Consider the following 21,451-nt stretch of genomic DNA (forward strand, 5'->3'; position numbering starts at 1 on the left):
GGAAGAATAGACACTGCAAAAAACTGGAACTCAAGTATACAGGTAAACATGAGAAACTTTATCAAAAATATAAAGGAAAAAGAAAGGCATCAATGCTATGCAAATACTAGGATTAAAAAAAAGCACATCCAACATAATAATTATAGCTATTTCTTAAAATAAGCAAAACAATCAAAACAGAATATCAAAAATACAATTGATGAAACTTTCCTGAATTGAAAAAACTGAATATGCAAATGGATGTGACTCCCCAGATCTAAATAAAATCAAAAGTATTCTACACAGATACTCCTGGCAAATTCCTGAATTACAAATATAAAAGAAATCCTCTGATAATCCAGACATTTCCTTCAAGTGGAACTGTAAAAAATTCTTAAAATAAAATGAAAATAATGAAAAATACATAAATTAAAAATGATAAACTGTATCTAATCTCTACAGTATCAACTAGACATGCAGTGAGGGGAGAGGAGGAGAAGAGGATTTCAGATGCAACTTCAAAAAGTTTAATAAAATTCTTCATCTCACTCTCAGGGGACTTCACAGATCCCATTTCATTCTTGACTCTGATAACTTTAAAGTAACCTCCTCCCAATAAATTCCAAAAAGCAGAAACTACACAGTTTGACTATAATCCACTAAAGCTTGGAACCTGTTTTTTAATGCTCAATGGAGAAAAATTAAAACTTGGTAATTGAAAATACTCTAACACTCTCCTGAATAACCATTAGTTCAAAGCAAAACTATGATCAGAGACAATTTGAAAAATACTAAGAATGAGGCCATCATATGAAAACCCATGATTGATGTCCAGATCTGATTTCAGACATAAATTTAAAGGTTTAAATGCCTTTTCAATGTTACTTATAATATCAAAAATTGGAAACAACATAATGATAAGGCGATAGTTATTATTCAAATATTAAAAGTCATATATTTTAATCTTTTTTAAAATGGCATAGAAAAAAGTTCCAGCATAACATTATGTGAAAAATGTAGTATCTCAAACTAAGTATATTACCATATGTGGTTAAATGAAAGGAGATACACAATAATAACTTCCCTGAGAATTTGGAGAGAAATAGAAATTAAAGGAATAGAATAATAATGGCATAAACACAAGTGATAAAAGCAAAATTTGAAGAACAAATATACTTTCTAAACATCAAACCATCTTTTAAAAATAGTTCAGATCTGATTGATACAGTTTAAATGTCTTACCCTCAATACAATTCCATAAATAAGCATATCAAATTTTTAGTAGTCAATGTGTTGATATTATTTTCTTTCCAATATGCTAAAATTAATCTACTATGGTTGTGACCTAATCTTAGGAAAAATCATACATCTAATCTCTATTTAGTTGTAACATGGACAAATGATTTGATTTCCATGTATATATTGCATATTCTAAAGATAAATACTAAGAACAATAACTGACAATGGATAGGCCATATTAGGTCAAATCTCATTGTAACTATCTCTAGAAAAACCTATGTATGAGACAAAAGTGAAAGTTAATAGTAATATGTGAGTAAAAAGAGAAATTGAATTTCCTAATTAAATAGAATTCTGTAGTTCATATCACTTGTGGTAATTATTTCACTTTAACCTAGTAGAAAACCTTTGGTAGCCCAGAAATTAGATATGAAAATTAGTGCTATTCAATAAAGAATCCAGAATTCATAATAACACTGGGTTTTAAAATATACACCAAGCACTGAATACTAAGGTCAATGTCAGCTTTTATCCATTCAAATCTGAAAGCTAAATCAGTTTTATTAGAGATTTATACCAATAGCATACTTTGTGCCTGATCAGGATTTTCAATGTTTATTTTTCTCTTCGGTGGGTAACAGTATCATTACTGACAAGTAAATTAAGGTATAGTAAGGCATACATAAAACAGAAGATGATTATAGAGTATTGTGAAAGTTCATAATTTGCAACCCTTTTCAGGAGTAGATGTAGATTTTAGTGACCACAGCAGATAAATGTTACTTCTGAACTATTTGCATGAAACTTCACAAAGACAGCCTGTGAAGAAAGGCTTCAGAGGCCTGAATTTTTTTATTCACTGGCATTATCTCTTCTTTTCCAGCTATTAAAAGAAATGTCCTTAAAAGAACCCACAAGAAAAAGACCAAAACACATCTATAGTAGGCAGATAAAATTCACTACTAATATGGATGTCTTCTCCCTTCTGAGTGTGATAGGCAGAATAACCGTCACACAAAAAGCATATCTAACTGTGAATATGTGAAGTTATACAGTAAAGGGGAATTAAGGTTGCAGATGGAATTAAGACTGCTAATCAACTAACCTCAAGATGGAGATATTATCCTGGGTTATCTGGGTGGGCCCAATATAGTCACAAGGGTCCTTATAAGTGAAAGAGAAAGGCAGGAAGGTCAGAGTTAAAGAGGCATTTGAAGATGCTATGCTGTTGGCTTTAAAGATGGATTGGGAGCATAAGCCAAGGACTGTAAGAAGCCTCCAGAAACTGAAAAGACTGTGAAATAGATTTACTGCTACAGCCTACAGAGGGAACTCAGTCCTACCATCATCTTGATTTTAGCCCAGTGAAATGTAAGTCAAACATCTGACCTCCAGAACTGTGAGATAATAAATTTGTTTAAGCCATTAAGTTTGTAGTAACTTGTTACAGCAGCTATAGGAAGCAAAGTAAGGATCATATTGAAGGAGGGAACTAATAAAAGTCCTAAAGAAAGTAACCCCAGAAGGAGAAGTTTCCCTTCCAAATGGAAACAATGAGAAAAGAATGGGTGCTTCTTAGAGTTGTGGCTATTTTGAAAAATTAATAATTTCATAATTTTATGTGAGAAATCAAGGAATATAAAAAATTTTAAAAGAAAAAGTACACTTTAATTATCAGTCTATGCATTGTCAAAGGGCTTATCTAAGGTTCCAGGGGGTCCCAGTTACAGATAAATGAATTTCAAGTAAAATTTTAAGGTCTTTAAATTTAATTGTTACTCTGAATGTTTTAAAATTTTACTATTTTGTAGGTTTCTATATGAAAATGTTCTATTTTTACTTTACCTCTACATTTTTGTTTTCTCCAATGGCTTTTCTTATGCCCTTGCTCCCATATTTTCACTCCAAGACTCCACACCCACATCTTCTGAGACTTTACACCAATAAACTTCTCTCTTACATTTTTGGACTTCCCTTTTCACTTTATACTTCCTGCTTATGTTTCCCTGATCCCGTATGCCTCCCTTCTGGCATCAACCATGGTTCTTAGTTTCAATCAACCAATCAACAACAACAACAACAAAAATATTGGCAGATTTAAAGAGAAACAACTTATTAAAAACGCATGATCAGAGAGAATGCCAAGTGTTGGTGAAGATGTTGAGCAACTCTCCTTACAGTGGAGATATTAATTGGTGGAAATGTTAATGGAAAATCACTTTGGCAAATTGTTTAGAAATATGTCTGTGGGCTATGAAGGAGAAACACTTAAAATCATGAAGACACCTCTGTCATTGGCCCTTGGTACAGACAAGAGAACCTGCAATGCCACCACTAACAACTCAGCTTTCTAGAAACAAGGTCATTTCTAAAACAAGGGTCATTGCTGCTTCTGTGGCCCAGATGTAGCTACTGCTTCTAACACCATCTCACCAATGGTCCCAAATACTGCCCCATAAAAGACTAGATTACCTAAGCACAGGAAGGAGTTTCAGAAGTCAAGTAACCAAAAGGCAACTAAATGTCCCATATATCTCCTATGACATCTTAAATATATTCTGCAACAATCTCATCATAGCCATATTTCTACCTTAGAAATTTCTTCCTCATAATCTTATGTGTCTTCATAGAATCAATACCTATAACCTATATACCAGTGGCTCCCAAATTTGTGCTTCTGACTTGGCTATTGTGTGCAGAAGCTTGGGACTTCAAGCAAGTTTCATTGTGGGTTCTTTTTCAGATCAAATATTGCTTTCTATAAAAGAAACAACAACAAAAAGTTCCCTGCCCCCAACCCAGATGGTCATTCCCACAGATTTATGCAGGTCATTCCCACAGATTTATGCAAAAACACAAAAGTCTTTTCCTCCACAAAATTTCTTGGCCACTCATACAAATATCTAGAGGATGTGAATCTCCTTTCAATTACAAACAGAGATCACCTGCACTTCAATTCTCACTAAAGACCTGTCATGACTAACCTGCTATCTGACTATTTTCCAAAGCTTGGCTGAAATAGCTAATTTTGAGAAAGACATTCTGAAGGGTAGACAAATACTTATTCTTTGGATTCTTCAGACTTTATCCTTATATTAAACTACCTCTCCAGAACAATGGTACTCTCACTTTCTAAAGAATTGTTTTAAATTAGACAAAACTGATTTTGAGATAATAATAATAATAATAATAATTATAATAACATGGGAAAGTTTTTTGTTATAATTATTAAATTTAGCCCATGCCCTTATGTAAAATTTCTCATGACAAATTTTTCTCAGAACATCCAGGAATAAAGGTTGTTTCCTGTGATAAAATTTATGCTTGTTACCATAACACAATGAAAACTATGCAACCCATTTATTCTACTTGCCCAGTTTTGCACTCGCTGCATTAGTGTTCCTCACTAGTTGTGCTGGTGTTTATATCTCCTGCTTTACCTCTATTTCTTACTTATGATTTTTAACTTTTTTTTATCATTTAATCAAAAATATTTACTGCAGTTCTACAGTAAGTCATCACTCTTCTAGGTATTAAGAATACAACAAGGGGGGCGCCTGGGTGGCTCAGTTGGTTAAGCAACTGCCTTCAGCTCAGGTCATGATCCTGGAGTCCCGGGATCGAGTCCCGCACTGGGCTCCCTGCTCAGCGGGGAGTCTGCTTCTCCTTCTGACCCTCTCATGCTCTCTCTCTCTATCTCATTCTCTCTCTCAAATAAATAAATAAAATCTTAAAAAAAAAGAATACAATAAGGAAGGGATACCTGGGTGGCTCAGTTGGTTAAGCACTTGCCTTCAGCTCAGGTCATGATCCCAGGGTCCTGGGATCAAGTCCTACAACAGGTTCGTTGCTCAGCAAGGAGCCTGCTGATCCCCCTGCTTGTGCATGCTCGCTCTCTCTCTCTGACAAATAAATAAAATCTTTAAAACAAATAAAATTTTAAAAAAAGAATACAACAGGGAAGAAATAATAGACTAACATCCCTGCCATTGCAGAATTTACATTCTCATAGGGGGAAAGGCTGAAAATAAATAATGTAAGATATATAATATATGAAATGGAAAAATAAAGACAGAAAATGATGAATGAACATACAAGAACTGAACAAATTTTAAACATGGTAGTCAAATGAAAAGTGACAATGGAAAAAGGACAGTGTGGCAGAAAAGGAAAGAGCAAGAAGTGGAGTGGGAAAAAAATGAGGGCCAGATCACATGAGGTCTTTTATTCTGAGATGGTAAGCCAAGGAGGTTTTGTAAAAAAAATAAATAACATGGTAAGATTTGAGTTGTAAAGGAACAGGTCTGACTACCATGTTGAAAACAATCAGTGGCATATGGAGAGATCAGTTAGATGGTTACAGCAAATCAACCGTGGCTTAGATAAAATAGAAGGATCTGACAGTTGGATACAATAAAAAATAATTAATGGGGGCGCCTGGGTGGCTCAGTCGTTAAGCATCTGCCTTCGGCTTAGGTCATGATCCCAGGGTCCTGGGATCGAGCCCCGCATCAGGCTCCCTGCTCCGCGGGAAGCCTGCTTCTCCCTCTCCCACTCCCCCTGCTTGTGTTCCCTCTCTCACTGTGTCTCTCTCTGTCAAATAAATAAATAAAATCTTTAAAAATAATAATAATAATAATTAATGAAAAATTTCAGGACAAGTTACCAGAGAACCAGAATGGTATGAGATTTCTCTACAACACTGAATGTCAAAAGAAAATGGAGAATGACCAAAATTCTAGAGGAATTTTTTTCGAACTAAACCCAACTCAAAAGCAGAATAAAAAGGGGCACCTGGGTGGCTCAGTTGGTTAAGCGACTGCCTTCGGCTCAGGTCATGATCCTGGAGTCCCGGGATCGAGTCCCGCATCGGGCTCCCTGTTCAGAAGGGAGTCTGCTTCTCCCTCTGACCCTCCCCCCTCTCATGTGCTCTCTCTCTCATTCTCTCTCTCAAATAAATAAATAAAATCTTTAAAAAAAAAAGCAGAATAAAAGATATCTTTACTATGGTAGAACTACCTTGCAACTACCTCTCTTGGAGGATGTGCTTTAGCAAAAAGTGAGAGAAAACCTAGAAAGTAGAGGACATAGGATTCAGGAAATGATGGGAGAATGGAAAGAAACCCTACAGCTTGATAGCAGTACTGCACAACAGGCCCGGAAAGTGACAAGTCTAAACTCAATCAGGAAGAAGAAAATCTCTGTCAGATTCATAGGAAAAATACAGATTTGACAAAGAGATGATATGCTAAATGATATAATGAAGTATATGGAAAATAAGAATGTATGTGTAAAAAATTAGGCAAATAAAAATAAGGCAATTATTTAGTGCAACTTTACTATACTTCTTAACTCAACAAACAGTATTTACATTGTCATAATGATGTTATTGATAACTCAAAGGAATGAAAGAACTACATTAGGAGGATATGGGAAGGGAAGTGTAAGTCCAAGGAGGTTAAACATGCAAATCATAAAAAGTCACTATACAGAAACTAAAACAAGTCACCAAATAACACAACAGTAAAAATATTATATAGAAAAACATGGCAATCACAGGAAGAAAGAGCTAAAAGCTGTTAACCCTGAAAACTGAAACTGGATGTAAGTAAAGGAATATACTGTTTTTCATTATAATCACTTTTGGTAGTATTTTTTTTTTTAATATTTTATTTACCTGACAGAGAGAGACACAGTGAGAGAGGGAACACAAGCAGGGAACACAAGCAGGGGGAGTGGGAAAGCGAGAAGCAGGCCCCCCACAGAGCAGAGAGCCCGATGCGGGGCTCGATCCCAGGACCCCAGGGATCACGACCCGAGCTGAAAGCAGATGCTCAACGACTGAGCCACCCAGGCACCCCTTGGTAGCATTTTTTTAAAAACCATGTGAATGCATTAATTTAATAAAATTTAATCTTTAAAATTAAAATAGAAATATCATACAATCCAATTGTTCCACTACTGGGTATTTACCCAAAGAAAATGAAAACACTAATTTGAAAAGATACATGCACCCCTAGTTTATTGCAGCATTATTTACAGTAGCCAAGATATGAAAGCAACCCAAGTATCCATCAATAGAAGTACAAATAAGGAAGATGTGGTGTACACACAAGTGCATGCACACACACACACACACACACACTGAAATATTAGTCAGTCATAAAAAAGGATATGATCTTGCCATTTGTGATAACAGACCTAGAGGGTATTATGCTAAGTGAAATAAGTCAGAGAAAGACAAATACCATATGCTTTCACTTATATGTAGAATCTAAAAAACAAATGAATAAACAAAAAGCAGAAACAGACTTATGAATACCAGAGGGGAGGAGGGTGGGAAATGGGCAAATGGGTGAAGAGGAGTGAGAGATACAAACCTCTAGTTATGGAATGAAAAAGTGACCCGAGATAAAAGTACAGCATAGGGAATATAGTCAGTGGTATTGTAATTGTCGTATGCTGACAGATGGTAGCTACACATGTGGTGAGCATAGCATAATACATAGACTTGTCAAATCACTATGTTGTGTACCTGAAACTAATGTAACATTGTGAGTCAACTATACTTCAATAAAAAAATGAAGTGTTTATGTGTACATACACATACAAATTCACATACACACGTATACACTTCTAGGTATGCTACTTAACAGGGCTATTAACATAACTGCTGAATCTTGGGGGAGGGGAATATTATTATTTTCCCATATATATAGTATAAACTGAACAAATGGGTTTGATTCAGATTGTCCCCTGGTAGCTATCTCGTCACATGAAAATAATAGTTTTCCTACACTAAAACCTGTAAGTTATTTTTCATCTCCATATGAATTTCCATTACCCAGTATCAAATATTGAAAATGGGAGATTATTATAGAAATGCTACATAACTTTTTCCTATCCAGCAGTGTTTAGAGATTTCAGAATGATTTTTGAAAAAGGATATTACACTTAGGTCAGCAAACTCGGTTATCTGTCGCATGCAAATGCAAATAAAAAGCCTTGCATTCTCCCTTTATTCCATGAGGGCATTCAACAAACCTCTGCAACACATCTTAATACCACCAAAAGCAGACTTGGAAAATTTCTCCTTTCCTAACGAAAATTAATCCCTTCCAAATAGATCCTGTGGGTTTTCACATGGTGGTTTTGTAAATGTTAGAACAGCACAGGTGGGAGTAACAGGAAATCTAAAAACAACAATAACAAACAGCAACAATAATTCAAACAATAAGAAAATGTATTAGTTCACATAAGTAAAAGTCTAAAGTCTGACAAGGGTCAGGGTAAACTAAATACAAATTACTCCACTCTGTTGTCTTGCAATGCTCTGATGTCCATCTACCTCCCTGTCCCAGCTTCATCCTCAGGGTGGTAGCAAGACTGTGGCATCAGTTCCAATTCTCACACCTCCAAAGGAAGAAAAGGGGAACACTTCCAAGCTGTACCAGAAGCACCAGGTAAAAGCATCAGATGCGTCATTGTATTAATCATGTGCTTCTGATGCTTTGCCATCTGGCACAATGCTGACCCTGGAGAGTGCTAGCCAATTCCTGAAGATAGCAAAAGGCTGGCCTCCAAGTGTGTCCTTTTATATACAAACCAACCAATCCTGACCTTTACCCTCAATCACCTCTTTTATTGAGCTCTTACACTCAGGGCCTTTATTCCCCTGCCCTAATCACCCCAGGGCCAGTACAGGACAACTGAGGATAGGCCCTAATGCCCCAGAGCCCACCAGAATTATTCAGACTAGCCAATCCTAAACCTGTTTACACTGCCTTGCCTGTTCCTTCATATGGAAACCACAATAAAGGCTCCTGTTCGCATTTTCTCCTCATTCCCTCCTCATTCCCTCTTGTTCACATTTTCTCCTCATTCCCTCTGCCTGACCAAATCCATGTGGTCCCTCATGGCATTATGTGCCCCCTCCTTTTGGTATCCATGAAATAAACACTCTATTGGCCTCACCATACATGAATAACAAAATCTACGTTTTTAAAAAGTCATTATTTCTGCCTTAGTTGCTGAAATTAAGCCATATACCTACTCCTGAGCCAATCACTGGCAAAGAGTATAGAATTACACATAGACATGAGTTTTCCAAAACTGTATGAAGGAACACTCTTGAGCACTCTTGAGTATATTTTTGATGGCAATACAGGAATATTCAACATCTGCAGGATACCACACAAACTGTTAACTCAAGATAATTCACACTTTCAACACTACAACCCATTACATTCTTTTCAATGATCTCAGACCTTTGAGAAGCTGGGTTCTTAGCAGTTGTTATTGTAAAAATAAAAAACAAGAACTGCACAAAAATCAATAAGGTTGAAGTAATGAAGGTGGTGATGTATAATCTGATTCCAGGTTAGAGAAGTTGTGTTTGGAGCTGTTAGATATTTCTTTCTGCCTAGAGACATTATGATTAAATTACTTAGATACTAAGAACCCTGGGAACCAAGAGATTTGGGAATCTCTGACTGAGACAAACAAGACCGAAGTCTGTTTGGGGGTGAAGTCAACTTCCTCTCAGAAGCACAGGCTTCATGGAGTGCATCCAAAGAGAATTGTAGCCCTGTCAAGAAAGGAAGAAACAAGTACCTACAACATTGTTCTCCCTATGGAATTACTATTATTTCCCTTTAAATTATCAGGTCCGTTTCTTCTACTAAATTGTTATTAAAAAAAAAAAAAAACACTTTATCCTTATCTTTTAGATTGTCTTAAAACAATCTGAAAACTTTTCTATAGGTCAAAAATATATTGGTTATGTTTTATTATATGCCAATTACATGCAGATACTTTACATTACCTCTAATGTCAACAATAATCCTAAGAAGTATATATTACCACCATTTTACAGATAAGTAAAAAGAGCCCAGTACGATTAAAGTCATTTAGCCAGTAAATGTTGGGCAAGTCTGCCTGGTTCCAAACATGATTTGATGACTTCCCATCTTAATTATTACATTTCTGAAGTATTAGTTCACTTTCTTGCTTCAGATTTTACCAATTCTTCTGTGAAATGCTCTCCTCCTTTATTCTTATGTGACCCCCCGACTCTTCTGAATGATTCTCCTGTAAGCCTGTTTTATACTTTCACCTTTAACGTTCTATTTAAAATACCTCCTTACCTATTTTTATGGTCCTCTTTCTACTCCAACCCCAAATTAAGATTTTCCTTAAAATTAAAAAGTCTTTTTTTCTTGGCACTTTCTATGTCATTTCTATGTATTTAATTCTCAAATCTCTAACTTCTGTCCTACTATCTTCCATACTTCTAACTGCATATTTGCATTTGGATGTCTCCCTTTTACATAGAATCAACATGTCTAAACTGATCCCATCACCCTCCTTCCAAAACCAGCACTTGTCCCCAATCTCCCTTTTGATGGTCATGTTTGCCCCAGACAGCTAGTCTTGAAACCTCAAAACTATAGAATCAAATTCTTTTCCTTTATTCTTCTTTACAGTTTTTATTTATCTTAACAATTATATTGTTAATATCATTGTGAATTATGGATTAATTTTACAATTGATTAAATATTTCCTCTATTTTCTCATTTACAAAAAGAAAAAAAGTTAATGCTTGCTACCTACTTCCAGCGTTCATGACAATAGGGTATAATGGTGCCATGACTCTCAAAATTGGTAATAACCCTACATTGGCATGACCTATATGAAGCACAGTTTAATTTCCTTAGAAAGTAAACCTTTCATATAGATATAGAGATAGAGGTATACAGACATAGAGATAGAGATGGTACTCAATTATATCTATGGAAAGAATGACAGAATTAATTTAAAATAGTTCCCTTTTTTTCTTTCAAAGGCCTTCAATTCTTTGAATTATTATATTGTATTATTGTTCTCTGCTTTCCTCCCCATATTTTTTAATAAATATTATTACAATGTTTGAAGTGTGATTTTAAATCATATATAGAAAAAGTTTACCAAGTCTACCTCTGTTTAATTTGATAATGTTATCTTTTGTCTGACTAGTTTTCTGAATATTTCCATTTTTGAACTGTTAGCATTTTAACATTTTCCCAGGGATTAAATATCTATTGGATTACTGCCTTACAAAAATATAAATTTGCTTTTCTTACCTCACACCTATTACTCATTAGAAGAATGCATGCTGCATATGATACCAGAAATTAGAGTAGATCATTTGCTTTTTAAAAACCTCCTGCAATGCAGGGCCACCTGGGTGGCTCAGTCAGTTAAGTGTCTACCTTCCCCTCAGGTCATGATTCCAGGGTCCTGGGATCGAGCCTCACATCCAGCCTCGCATCCTGCCCCCCATCCAGCCTCAATCCAGCCTCACATCCCACCTCCCAGGGGGCTCCCTGCTCAGCGGGGAGTCTGCTTCTCAATCTCACTCTTCCTCTACCTGTCCCCCCGCATGTGTGCTTCTCTCTCTTTCTCTCTCTCTCTCTCAAATAAATAAATAAAATCTTTAAAAAATAAAAATAAATAATTAATTAAATAATAAATAAAATTAAAACCTTCCACAATGCATCTCATTCCGGTTATGCCTAAGTAGTTATCTTCCTCAACTCTATCATTAACCAGGGGTGCAAAATTAGGTAATACACAACTTCAGAGGGCCTATGCTTCTTGACTTGTAAAATTAGACCACTTTTTAATGCTAACATTTGTGGAATGAAGGTGCTGGAGGAGAGCTCTTTTTCAAGCCTTAAAAGAGCCTAAAATTAAGTGAAAAAAATTTAATGTCACTTTATTAATGATACATAATTTATAATTTAAAATTCTAATATAAAGAGATAATATTTTGAAGAAGCCAGGTGTCATCAGACTTGCTCTTTAACATTATCTGTGCCCTTTTAAATGCCTTCAAAATTCTGACTTCCAGGGGCACCTGGGTGGCTCAGTCGGTTAAGCGGCTGCCTTCAGCTCAGGTCATGATCCCAAGGTCCTGGGATCGAGCCCCACATTGGGGTCCCTGCTCAGTGGGGAGCCTGCTTCTCCCTCTGCCTGCCGCTCCCCCTGTTTGTGTTCTCTCTGTCAAATAAACAAATAAAATCTTTAAAAAAAAAAAATTCTGACTTCCAAGCCTAACATAGTTCTTTTAGGATTCTTCTGTACTGATAAGGAAATTATATTTTCGTTTTACATAGTATAAAGAGAATGGACTTTGAGGTCACAAAGACCATGCTTTTAATCCTATCCTTTCCATTTAACAAGGTGCTAATTAATTAGCCTCTATGAACCTCTTTATATATAAAATTGAGGGTAATAGCTACTTTCAAGGGTTTTTGTAATTAGGTAAAACAAACAAACAAACAAAAAACTCATGACACAGGAAGACACCTAGCTCCTCTGGGTACTCAGTAGGCATGTCATAAACATACCATGCTTGAATAGACTACTGGCACAAAATGTGAAATGAGGTTATGACATGGAACTTTTGCAAAAGCCATGAAAGAGCATAAAGCCAAAGTTATACAATTCACCTTTGCCTGTTTTTATCTATTCACTAAAATTAGCCAATAATTTGCTGAGTGCCTTGTGAATGCAAGGCTAGGTCTTAGGTGCTAAAAATCCAAAGATACATATTACTGATCTTAAAGAAGAAAAAAAGTAGTTGTAGGAACAAGTGCATGAAAATAAAATTTTAAGACAATGTAGTAAGAAACTCTTATTCTAGAGACTTCATTACACTGGCCAGATACTTTCATCTTACGTGGTCATCTTTCTATTCAAAATTCACCTAACTTTTGCATAGATTATGCAGACTGTTGGCTTTCAAACTGGGGTTCTAAAAGTTAGTATTACTCTAGGGAGCTACAAAAAGGATGAGCAGATGGGAATGTTTCCTCACTCCTCACTCCATCCCAATGCAGGCAAAGCAGTCCTACTTTTATCATTTTTACATAATAGGGTTCAATATAATAGCTTATTGACAGAAAACAAAGAGAAAACAAAAGCTTGAAAGTCACTGATAAGAATAATTATTTCACTAAAGCAGGGTACTCAAGTTAAAATATCATATAATCATAAACATTTAATCTTCAAATTTTAGTAAGAATATAGTGAGAAGGTCTCTGCAGAGAGACAAATAACATTTGCTCTAAGACCTGCAGAATGAATGAAAAGAAACAACTATTCCAGAACTCAGGGAACAATATTCCAAATGAAAGGAATAATCAATGCAGAAGCTCCGAATCAATAAAAGGTAGAAAATCGTTTCAAGGAAGAGAAAAGGCAGCCAATCTGGCTAAAGCATTATAGACCAAGGGGAACATGGGACAAAATGATGTTGGAGAATGAGGTAGGTTTGACATTAGGCAGGACCTTGTAAGCCACTGTAAAGAGTTTGGCTTTTTTTCTACAAGCAATGAGAAGTCACTGAAAGACATGAACAGGGAAGTCTTTTCAAAAATTACTGTGGCTTCTAAATGATAATGGCTTAGAAAGGAGCAGGTTACAAAAAAGAAGAAGAAGAAGATAGTAGGAGGGGTAAAATGAAGGGGGGAAAATCGGAGGGGGAGACAAACCATGAGAGACTATGGACTGTGAGAAACAAACTGAGGGTTCTAGAGGGGAGCGGGGTGGGGGGATGGGATAGCCTGGTGATGGGTATTAAAGAGGGCATGTATTGAATGGAGCAAACAATGAATCATGGAACACTACATCAAAAACTAATGATGTAATGTATGGTGATTAACATAATAAAATTTAAAAAAATAAAAAATAAATAAAAAGAAAGGAGCAGGAAGAGAAAAAAGAAACAAGGTTGGAGTGCTGATACAGTTAAAGGGGAAGAGCATGGCATCTTGGATTAGGGTGATAGTAATGGAGTTGAAGAGATAACGGATATATTTTGAAGGCAGAATCTTCACAAATTTGGTGGTGGATTGGATATGGCGGGTCAGGTAAGGGAGAAATCAAAGATGTTTCATCTAATTTTGTGAGCAATTGGTAGTGTGTCATTTACTGAGATGGTGAAGACTAGAGGGGAGACAAGTCTGGGGGGGCGGAATCAAGAGTTCTGTTTTGGACATACCAAGTATGAGATGCCTATTTGACAACCCAATAGATCGAGTAGGTAACTAGATATTATAATAATAAGAGCTAAGAGTTATTGAGCACTTTTTCTACATATGAGGTACTATTCTAAGTGCTTTTCATGTATAATTTACATTATAATTTAATCCTCAAAGCTTATGAAGTATTATTAATATTATCTTTATAATAATATAAGGATTTATTTCATAAATAAGAAAATCTGATGCAGAGAAAGTAAGTAACTGCATCAAACAACTGGTAAATGTTGGAGCTGAAAACCAAGCCCAGATGGTCAGGCTCCAGGGCCCATCATCTTAACTTCTACCCTCTATGGAATACAGGATCCAGAGGCCCAGGAGAGTAGGCCCAGTTGTTAATAGATATTTATGAATTGTTTATTAATATATAAACTTTCTTACTCATTCAACATGTATTTATTGAACACCTGCTATGTACCAAGCTCTATTCTAATGAACAAAACAGATGTTCAGATCAGATATTCAGATCAGGAGGCTCCTAATACATCAAATGGTGATATATGTTACGAAGAAAATTAAAATTGTGTAAGGAACATTGGAGTGCCTCAAGTTGGAGTGAGTGTTATTTTATATAGCATAGCCAGGGCTGGGCTCTCTGAAAAGGTGACACTGGGACAGAGACATAAAGGAAATGTAGGTGCAAGTTGTGCATATATCTGATAGGTAGAAGTGTCACAGACAGAACGGTAAGTACAAAGGCTCTAGGGCAGAATTTAATGAAGAACACAGAGATTTAGACTGGACCCTGTGAGTGAGGTTGTTCTCTTAAGCCAAAATGACCTAAAGCACATTGAACCAAAACTTGAGAAAAAGCTGCTTCCTCAACATTGCTTGACCCCGTGTCCCTCCAAAGAGAGAAAATGCCAATCCAGAGTCCACATACCCCAGATATAGATGTAAAGGAGCAAGGGAGAGATAGGAAGCATTCTCCACTGTGCCTCTCCATGGCTGATGGGGGCAACTGTTGGAAAGAGGAACTGGGAGTGCAGTTTCCAAAAAGGAGTTACTTCCAGGCCTGTGGGAAAAGAAAAGCATCTGAAAAGAGAAAAATAAATGGCCACAGATAATTTGAACAAACTCATGCTTAATTATTTCTGGAAGGAAAAAACAAGAGAATTCATGCCCATCTGTGTTCTGTTCTTAATCCTTTTGAAAGTTCTACTTTCTAATACTATGATCTGACGAGGCCCCTTAAATTTGTTCTATCCCCGACAGCATTCCTCCTTAAGGGGGAAACACGTACACAGTCTGGAAGCTGGGAGTTTGGGGACATGTGGAGGGTACAAGAATAGAAAAGAGCCATAGGCTCCCCCTAGAGGTATGTTTGCCCCAGTTTGCCTAACCAGCTTTCTGCCTTGTTCTATTATGACTCACTATCTACCTTAAAAATATTCTTAGAACTAGAAATATGCCACACTCTTTCCGCCCTTTTCCCTTTCCATCTGACCAGGATTAAACTTTCCCCTACAATCCAACTTTGAAACCATGCCTTTCTCACTTCAAGATTTGCTGGCAAACTTCTTGGATGCCAACTGCCTACCTGCCCAGACATGTGAGATTATTGATCTTGAATTATCTCTCACTGCATGTTCTCACTGATCACTGTGTTAGACTCTCCAGAAACAGCCATGTGTCTACTTACTGCCAGAGATTTCAGATATCATTTTTGCCTCATAGGCTGGATTTCCTCCCAGCACCTGCAACTCTTTTTGTACCCCAAACACGTGCTCCACTCCAATTATTGGATCTAATTTCAGATTTCTGTCCTTCCTATACAGCACCATCCTATTGCAGTGGATGAACAATAACTGGCCATATCCTAATATGCATCTATGTCTATTCTTGGAATTGATTTGAATATGTTATTTACCATTAATGAAAACAGTAAAGCTACTATTACTTTTTTTTAATTTTATTTTATTATGTTAGTCACCATACAATACATCATTAGTTTTTTTCTGTTTTCCTTCACTGTTTTACTTTTTTTAATTTGTTTTTATTTTATTATGTTATGTTAATGACCATACATCACATCATTAGTCTTTGATGTAGTGATCCACGATTCATTGTTTTCATATAATACCCAGTGCTCCATGCAGTATGTAAAACCATGAAACCTTGGAAAGCAATGTTTTCTCTTAATTGCCTTTAATCTCTAGGACCTAGCGCACCATCTGGCATATAGTAGATGCTCAGTAAACATTTCTGGATGAACAGAACGACACGTTCAGGCATTTCAAACAAAGCTAAATGCCATAGGAATAATAGCACAGTCCTGACTACCTGACTTTATTTTGAAGTGGTTAATGTTAGACCAGCAATTTTTCCAAATTTTCATCAATCAAGCTGACTTACTAAAGACTTTTGCTACTGCCCTTTCTAAAGTAAAAGCCAAGAGTGGTCAACCTATAATTTATAGGTTCAAGGACTGTCACTAATGTCCTTTGAGGATATGTCATGAATCATGAGGGAGAAGAAACTAAAAGTGGGCCCTGGAATAACAAAACCACTTTCTTTCTAAGGAAAACGTAGGTTTTCTCCAGTGTGGTAATACCTTCATGATGTTTCACAGGCACCTGAATCATCATTTCTCTATGCCAGTGTTTTCTCAGAAGAATAAAATAAGTCAATAAAAGAGTTCTATCCACTTAGTATTAAGTTGCTTTGAATTCCATATGGATGTTTGCATTTAAAAGGTAATAGTTTTATTTTTTTAAGGTTTTATTTATTTATTTGAGAGAGAGAGAGAGAAAGAGAGCACATGCAAGCAGGGGGGGTGGGGGCAGAAAGAGAGGAAGAAGCAGACTCCCCACTGAGCAGGGAGCCCCACACTCAGGACACTTGGGGCTCGGGCTCCATCCCAGCATCCTGGGATTCTGAGCCAAAGACATATGCTTAACCGATTGAGCCACCCAGGCATCCCTAAAATGTAATGCTTTTAAATGGCAATTACAAGGATTAATGTTAGTACCTGGTAGCAAAGCAGTCAGATATGTTTAAAGTGACTTACAAATTTATATTACAAAAAAATCTTACTTAAAACTGGCAAAAAATGGTAAAAATGCATCTACCTAAGAATTATAGGCTTAAAACATCATATTGGCTATATGAGTATGATATCTACTACCAATGTTTAAAAGTCATTAAAAGAATGCATTGCTATGGTTTCTTTTTTTTTTTTTTTTATTTTATTATGTTAGTCACCATACATGATTAGTTTTTGTTGTAGTGATCCATGATTCATTGTTTTCGTATAACACCCAGTGCTCCATGCAGTATGTGCCCTCCTTAATACCCATCACCGGACTAACCCATCCCCCCACCTCCCTCCCCTCTAAAACCCTCAGTTTGTTTCTCAGAGTCCATAGTCACTCATGGTTCATCTCTCCCTCCGATTTCCCCCCCTTCATTTTTCCCTTCCTTCTCCTAATGTCCTCCATGCTATTCCTTATGTTCCACAAATAAGTGAAACCATATGATAATTGACTCTCTCTGCTTGACTTATTTTACTTAGCATAATTTCCTCCAGTTCCATCCATGTCAGTGCAAATGGTGGGTATTCATCCTTTCTGATGGCTGAGTAATATTCCATTGTATATATGTACCACCTCTTCTTTATCCATTTGTCTGTTGAAGGATATCTAAGTTCCTTCCATAGGTTGGCTATTGTGGACATTGCTGCTATGAACATTGAGATGCATGTTCCCCTTCTTTTTACTACATCTGTATCTTTGGGGTAAATACCTAGTAGTACAATTGCTGAGTCATAGGGTAGCTCTATTTTTAACTTCTTGAGGAACCTCCATACTGTTTTCTATAGTGGCCACACCAGCTTGCATTCCCACCAACAGTATAAGAGGGTTCCCCTTTCTCCACAACCTCACCAACACTTGTTTCCTGTCTTGTTAATTTTGGCCATTCTAACTGGTGTAAGGTGGTATCTCAGTGTGGTTTTGATTTGAATTTCCCTGATGGCTAATGATGATGAATATTTTTTCATGTGTCTGTTAGCCATCTGTATGTCTTCTTTGGAGGAGTGTCTGTTCATGTCTTCTGCCCATTTTTTGACTTGATTATTTGTTTTTTGGGTGTTGAGTTTAAGAAGTTCTTTACAGATCTTGGATACCAGCCCTTCATCTATAGTGTCATTTGCAAATATCTTCTCCCATTCTGTGGGTTACCTCTTTGTTTTGTCGACTGTTTCCTTTGCTTTGCAGAAGCTTTTTATCTTGATGAAGTCCCAATAGTTCATTTTTGCCCTTGCTTCCCTTGCCTTTGGCGATGTTTCTAGGAAGAAGTTGCTTCAGCTGAGGTCAAATAGGTTGCTGCCTGTGTTCTCCTTTAGGATTTTGATGGACTCCTGTCTCACATTGAGGTCTTTCTTCCATTTTGATTTTCTGACAGAAGACCACTGGTTTATCTGGTTCTCTTTTACTCCATTTATTTGTCAATCATTACTGAGGGCCACCTAGGTAACAGGCACTCTGCTAAGCACTAGTAGTATAGAGAAGGACAATGCCCCTAACCTCAGGAGTTTTAATTCTAGCTAAGAAAAAAACTTCATGAGACAATTGTGATTATTATCTCATATTTTACTAAATTAACCAAGCTCACCAGCTAGTTTGGTGTTAGATAGACACAATCAATTCACTTACTCAAAACTTTGTTGTACAACATACAGATTATCTTTATAGCTTATTTCTCCTCCCTTTTTAGTCCTGCTGCTTAATATTTTGTTATTTTACTACTGAGTAACATGCTCATGGAGAATGGATAGGAAAAAGTAAAAGATGTTAAATAAATAATTCTTCAAATGACAGATTAGGAGAGAAGATTTACACATTTAACTGATAAGTATATATATATGTATAAAATGCTTGTATATCCAGAATAAAAAGATAATAGCCCAAAATACCTATGAATAAAAGATATAAACCAACAATCCACAGAAGATATTCAGCCTCATTAATAGTAAAAGAGATATAAGTTTAAATATTAAGATGCCATGCTCCACATGTTGTACTGACATTTTTCAAGATTGATAACGTACAGATGGTGAGAATATGACAAAAACAGGTGACTCTTATACACTGTTCTGGCAGCAAACAATTAAGAAAATATTTCAGGAAGGGTTAAATGCATGTATCTTTCACTCAGTAATTGAACTTTTAGAAATCTACACTATAGAAATATTTACACCAGCTATCAGAGTAGGAGGATGTTCATTTAAGCCTTGTTTCTAATAGCAAAACTGGAAACAACCTGAATTAGGATAAAAAAGGTGATGACAAAATAAATTTTTGCACATATCATCTAATACTATGTAGTCATTTAAAGGCTTGAGGCTCACATAGCTTTGAGTAAATGAAAAACTAGTTGCAAATGATGTACAGTATGATTCCATTTTTGTGATAAAAAGAAACTTACAAGCTTGTGCTGGTTTATGCTTAGAAGTCTAGAAGGGTATTTATGAACCATTAAGGTAGACTCCCTCTGAAGAATGAGACTGTGGCATGAGAGGGGAGAACAGGGCACATCTGCATTGTTTCATTTTTACAAATGACTATTACTTTAAATTTTTCTTAATGTTCTAACCATTCTTTTCTTCTCCTCTACCAGCAGAGGAGGAAAAAAAAAATTTTTTTAATTTGATAAGAAGCTGAAACCACACACTAAAAAGTATTAGCCACAGTCCTCAGGTTCTATGTCTCTGTGCTGATGCATACATGTAAAGTCTCTGGCCTAAAATGCCAGGCTTTGAGAACCAAAGGAGAGAGAGATTTTACCTGTGAATGGTTTGTTGTTGTTCCTTTTGCACTTTGGGGGAGTTATATGGCCTTTCTCAACCTGATCACTACAAGTTGACTAATAACACTGTCACAAACCTCCGTCGAGAGAGGAGGGGTAGGGCTGCAACATGGCAGACAGGCCTGTAGGAAAATGGAGAGAAAAGAACATTTGAAAACATCCTGAAATAGTGGCATCATGTATAAGTAAAGCATTAATTTAATGACAAATGCTAGGCTATATTTAACCATGAGAATTAAGAAATGAACAACCCATGAACTTAAAATTGTATGAGTAGAACCCATTTCCATATAGGAACAAATGCACAAATAATAATAGAATTATCTTTAAATTCCCATTATTTTTCCTTTCTTCTATTATTTTAAGCTTTCCCACAGAATTGAGCTATACACTTCCATACAAACAAATCTCTGTTGTATAGAAATCTACAGGAAACACAGCTATCCTTTGAACCTTAACATTTGCTTTAACTTAATTAAGAATTCCTTTCCTTTCTTACATTGTAGGTATCTTTTTTCAGCCCTAACCAATTTGTGGTATTGTGTTCATTTCTTCACCTACATTTATCTTGGCATTTTTACTGAGAAACAAGTGATTATGCAAGAAAACACTAGAAACCAAAAAGATTGGAGTCCAAATCTTGACAGGGTATCTTCTAGCTGTATATTTCAAACAATGAATGCATTCAAGTCTCAGTTTCCTTGATTATTACATAGTTAATAGTAGTGCTTACTTTATCCAGCTGCTGTGTAGATTCCCTGAGAAAATGCAGGTAAAGGGCTTGGTACACAGTAAATGTTTGCCAAGGTGTTAGTATAACTACTCCCCTCAACTACATTATGTAATTAATTGTTCATTAGCTCACATGGGTATATTATATTGGTTAGTCTTCATCTTAAATAAAGAATAAAAAACATATTACACTAAATAAGAGCTGTTTAAAAAAGAAAGAAAGAAAGAAAGAAAGAAAGAAAGAAAGAAAGAAAGACCTTAGCTAATTGTTTGAATGCTTTAAATTACAAAAAAAAAAATATGCCTGGAAATACTTGATTCTAAAAGTTTAAATGTTGGCAAGAGATACACAGATGAACTGTTGTCTTTGAAGAGGCAACAATACACCTCCTCTTTCATTCTGACTGATTTACTATGATCCTGGCTTCTGAGATAGCCACTCCTTGTCAGCAGGCCCCAAATCTGTTCTCAGTGGAGAAGGAAAGGAAAGGAAAGGAAAAAGGAAAGAAAAAGGAGAGGAGAGGAGAGGAGAGGAGAGGAGAGAAAGAAAGAAAGAAAGAAAGAAAGAAAGAAAGAAAGAAAGAAAGAAAGAAAGAAAGAAAGAAAGA

At 36.1% G+C, this 21,451-nt stretch overlaps 1 long non-coding RNA gene across 2 annotated transcripts in view; it reads right to left on the reverse strand.

The window, feature by feature from the left end:
• Nucleotides 1–21,451, reverse strand: part of LOC115939660 (uncharacterized) — a 204,714-nt gene that overhangs the window by 141,669 nt on the left and 41,594 nt on the right. For both annotated transcript variants that reach the window (XR_004074438.2, XR_014139190.1), the window contains exon 3: nt 20,090–20,233. This is a non-coding gene — a long non-coding RNA (uncharacterized LOC115939660). The remainder of the gene's footprint in view (nt 1–20,089; nt 20,234–21,451) is intronic.

This window comes from Leptonychotes weddellii, chromosome 12 (genome assembly GCF_054177405.1).
Source record: "Leptonychotes weddellii isolate Sample4059 chromosome 12, ASM5417740v2, whole genome shotgun sequence".
NCBI lineage: Eukaryota > Metazoa > Chordata > Mammalia > Carnivora > Phocidae > Leptonychotes > Leptonychotes weddellii.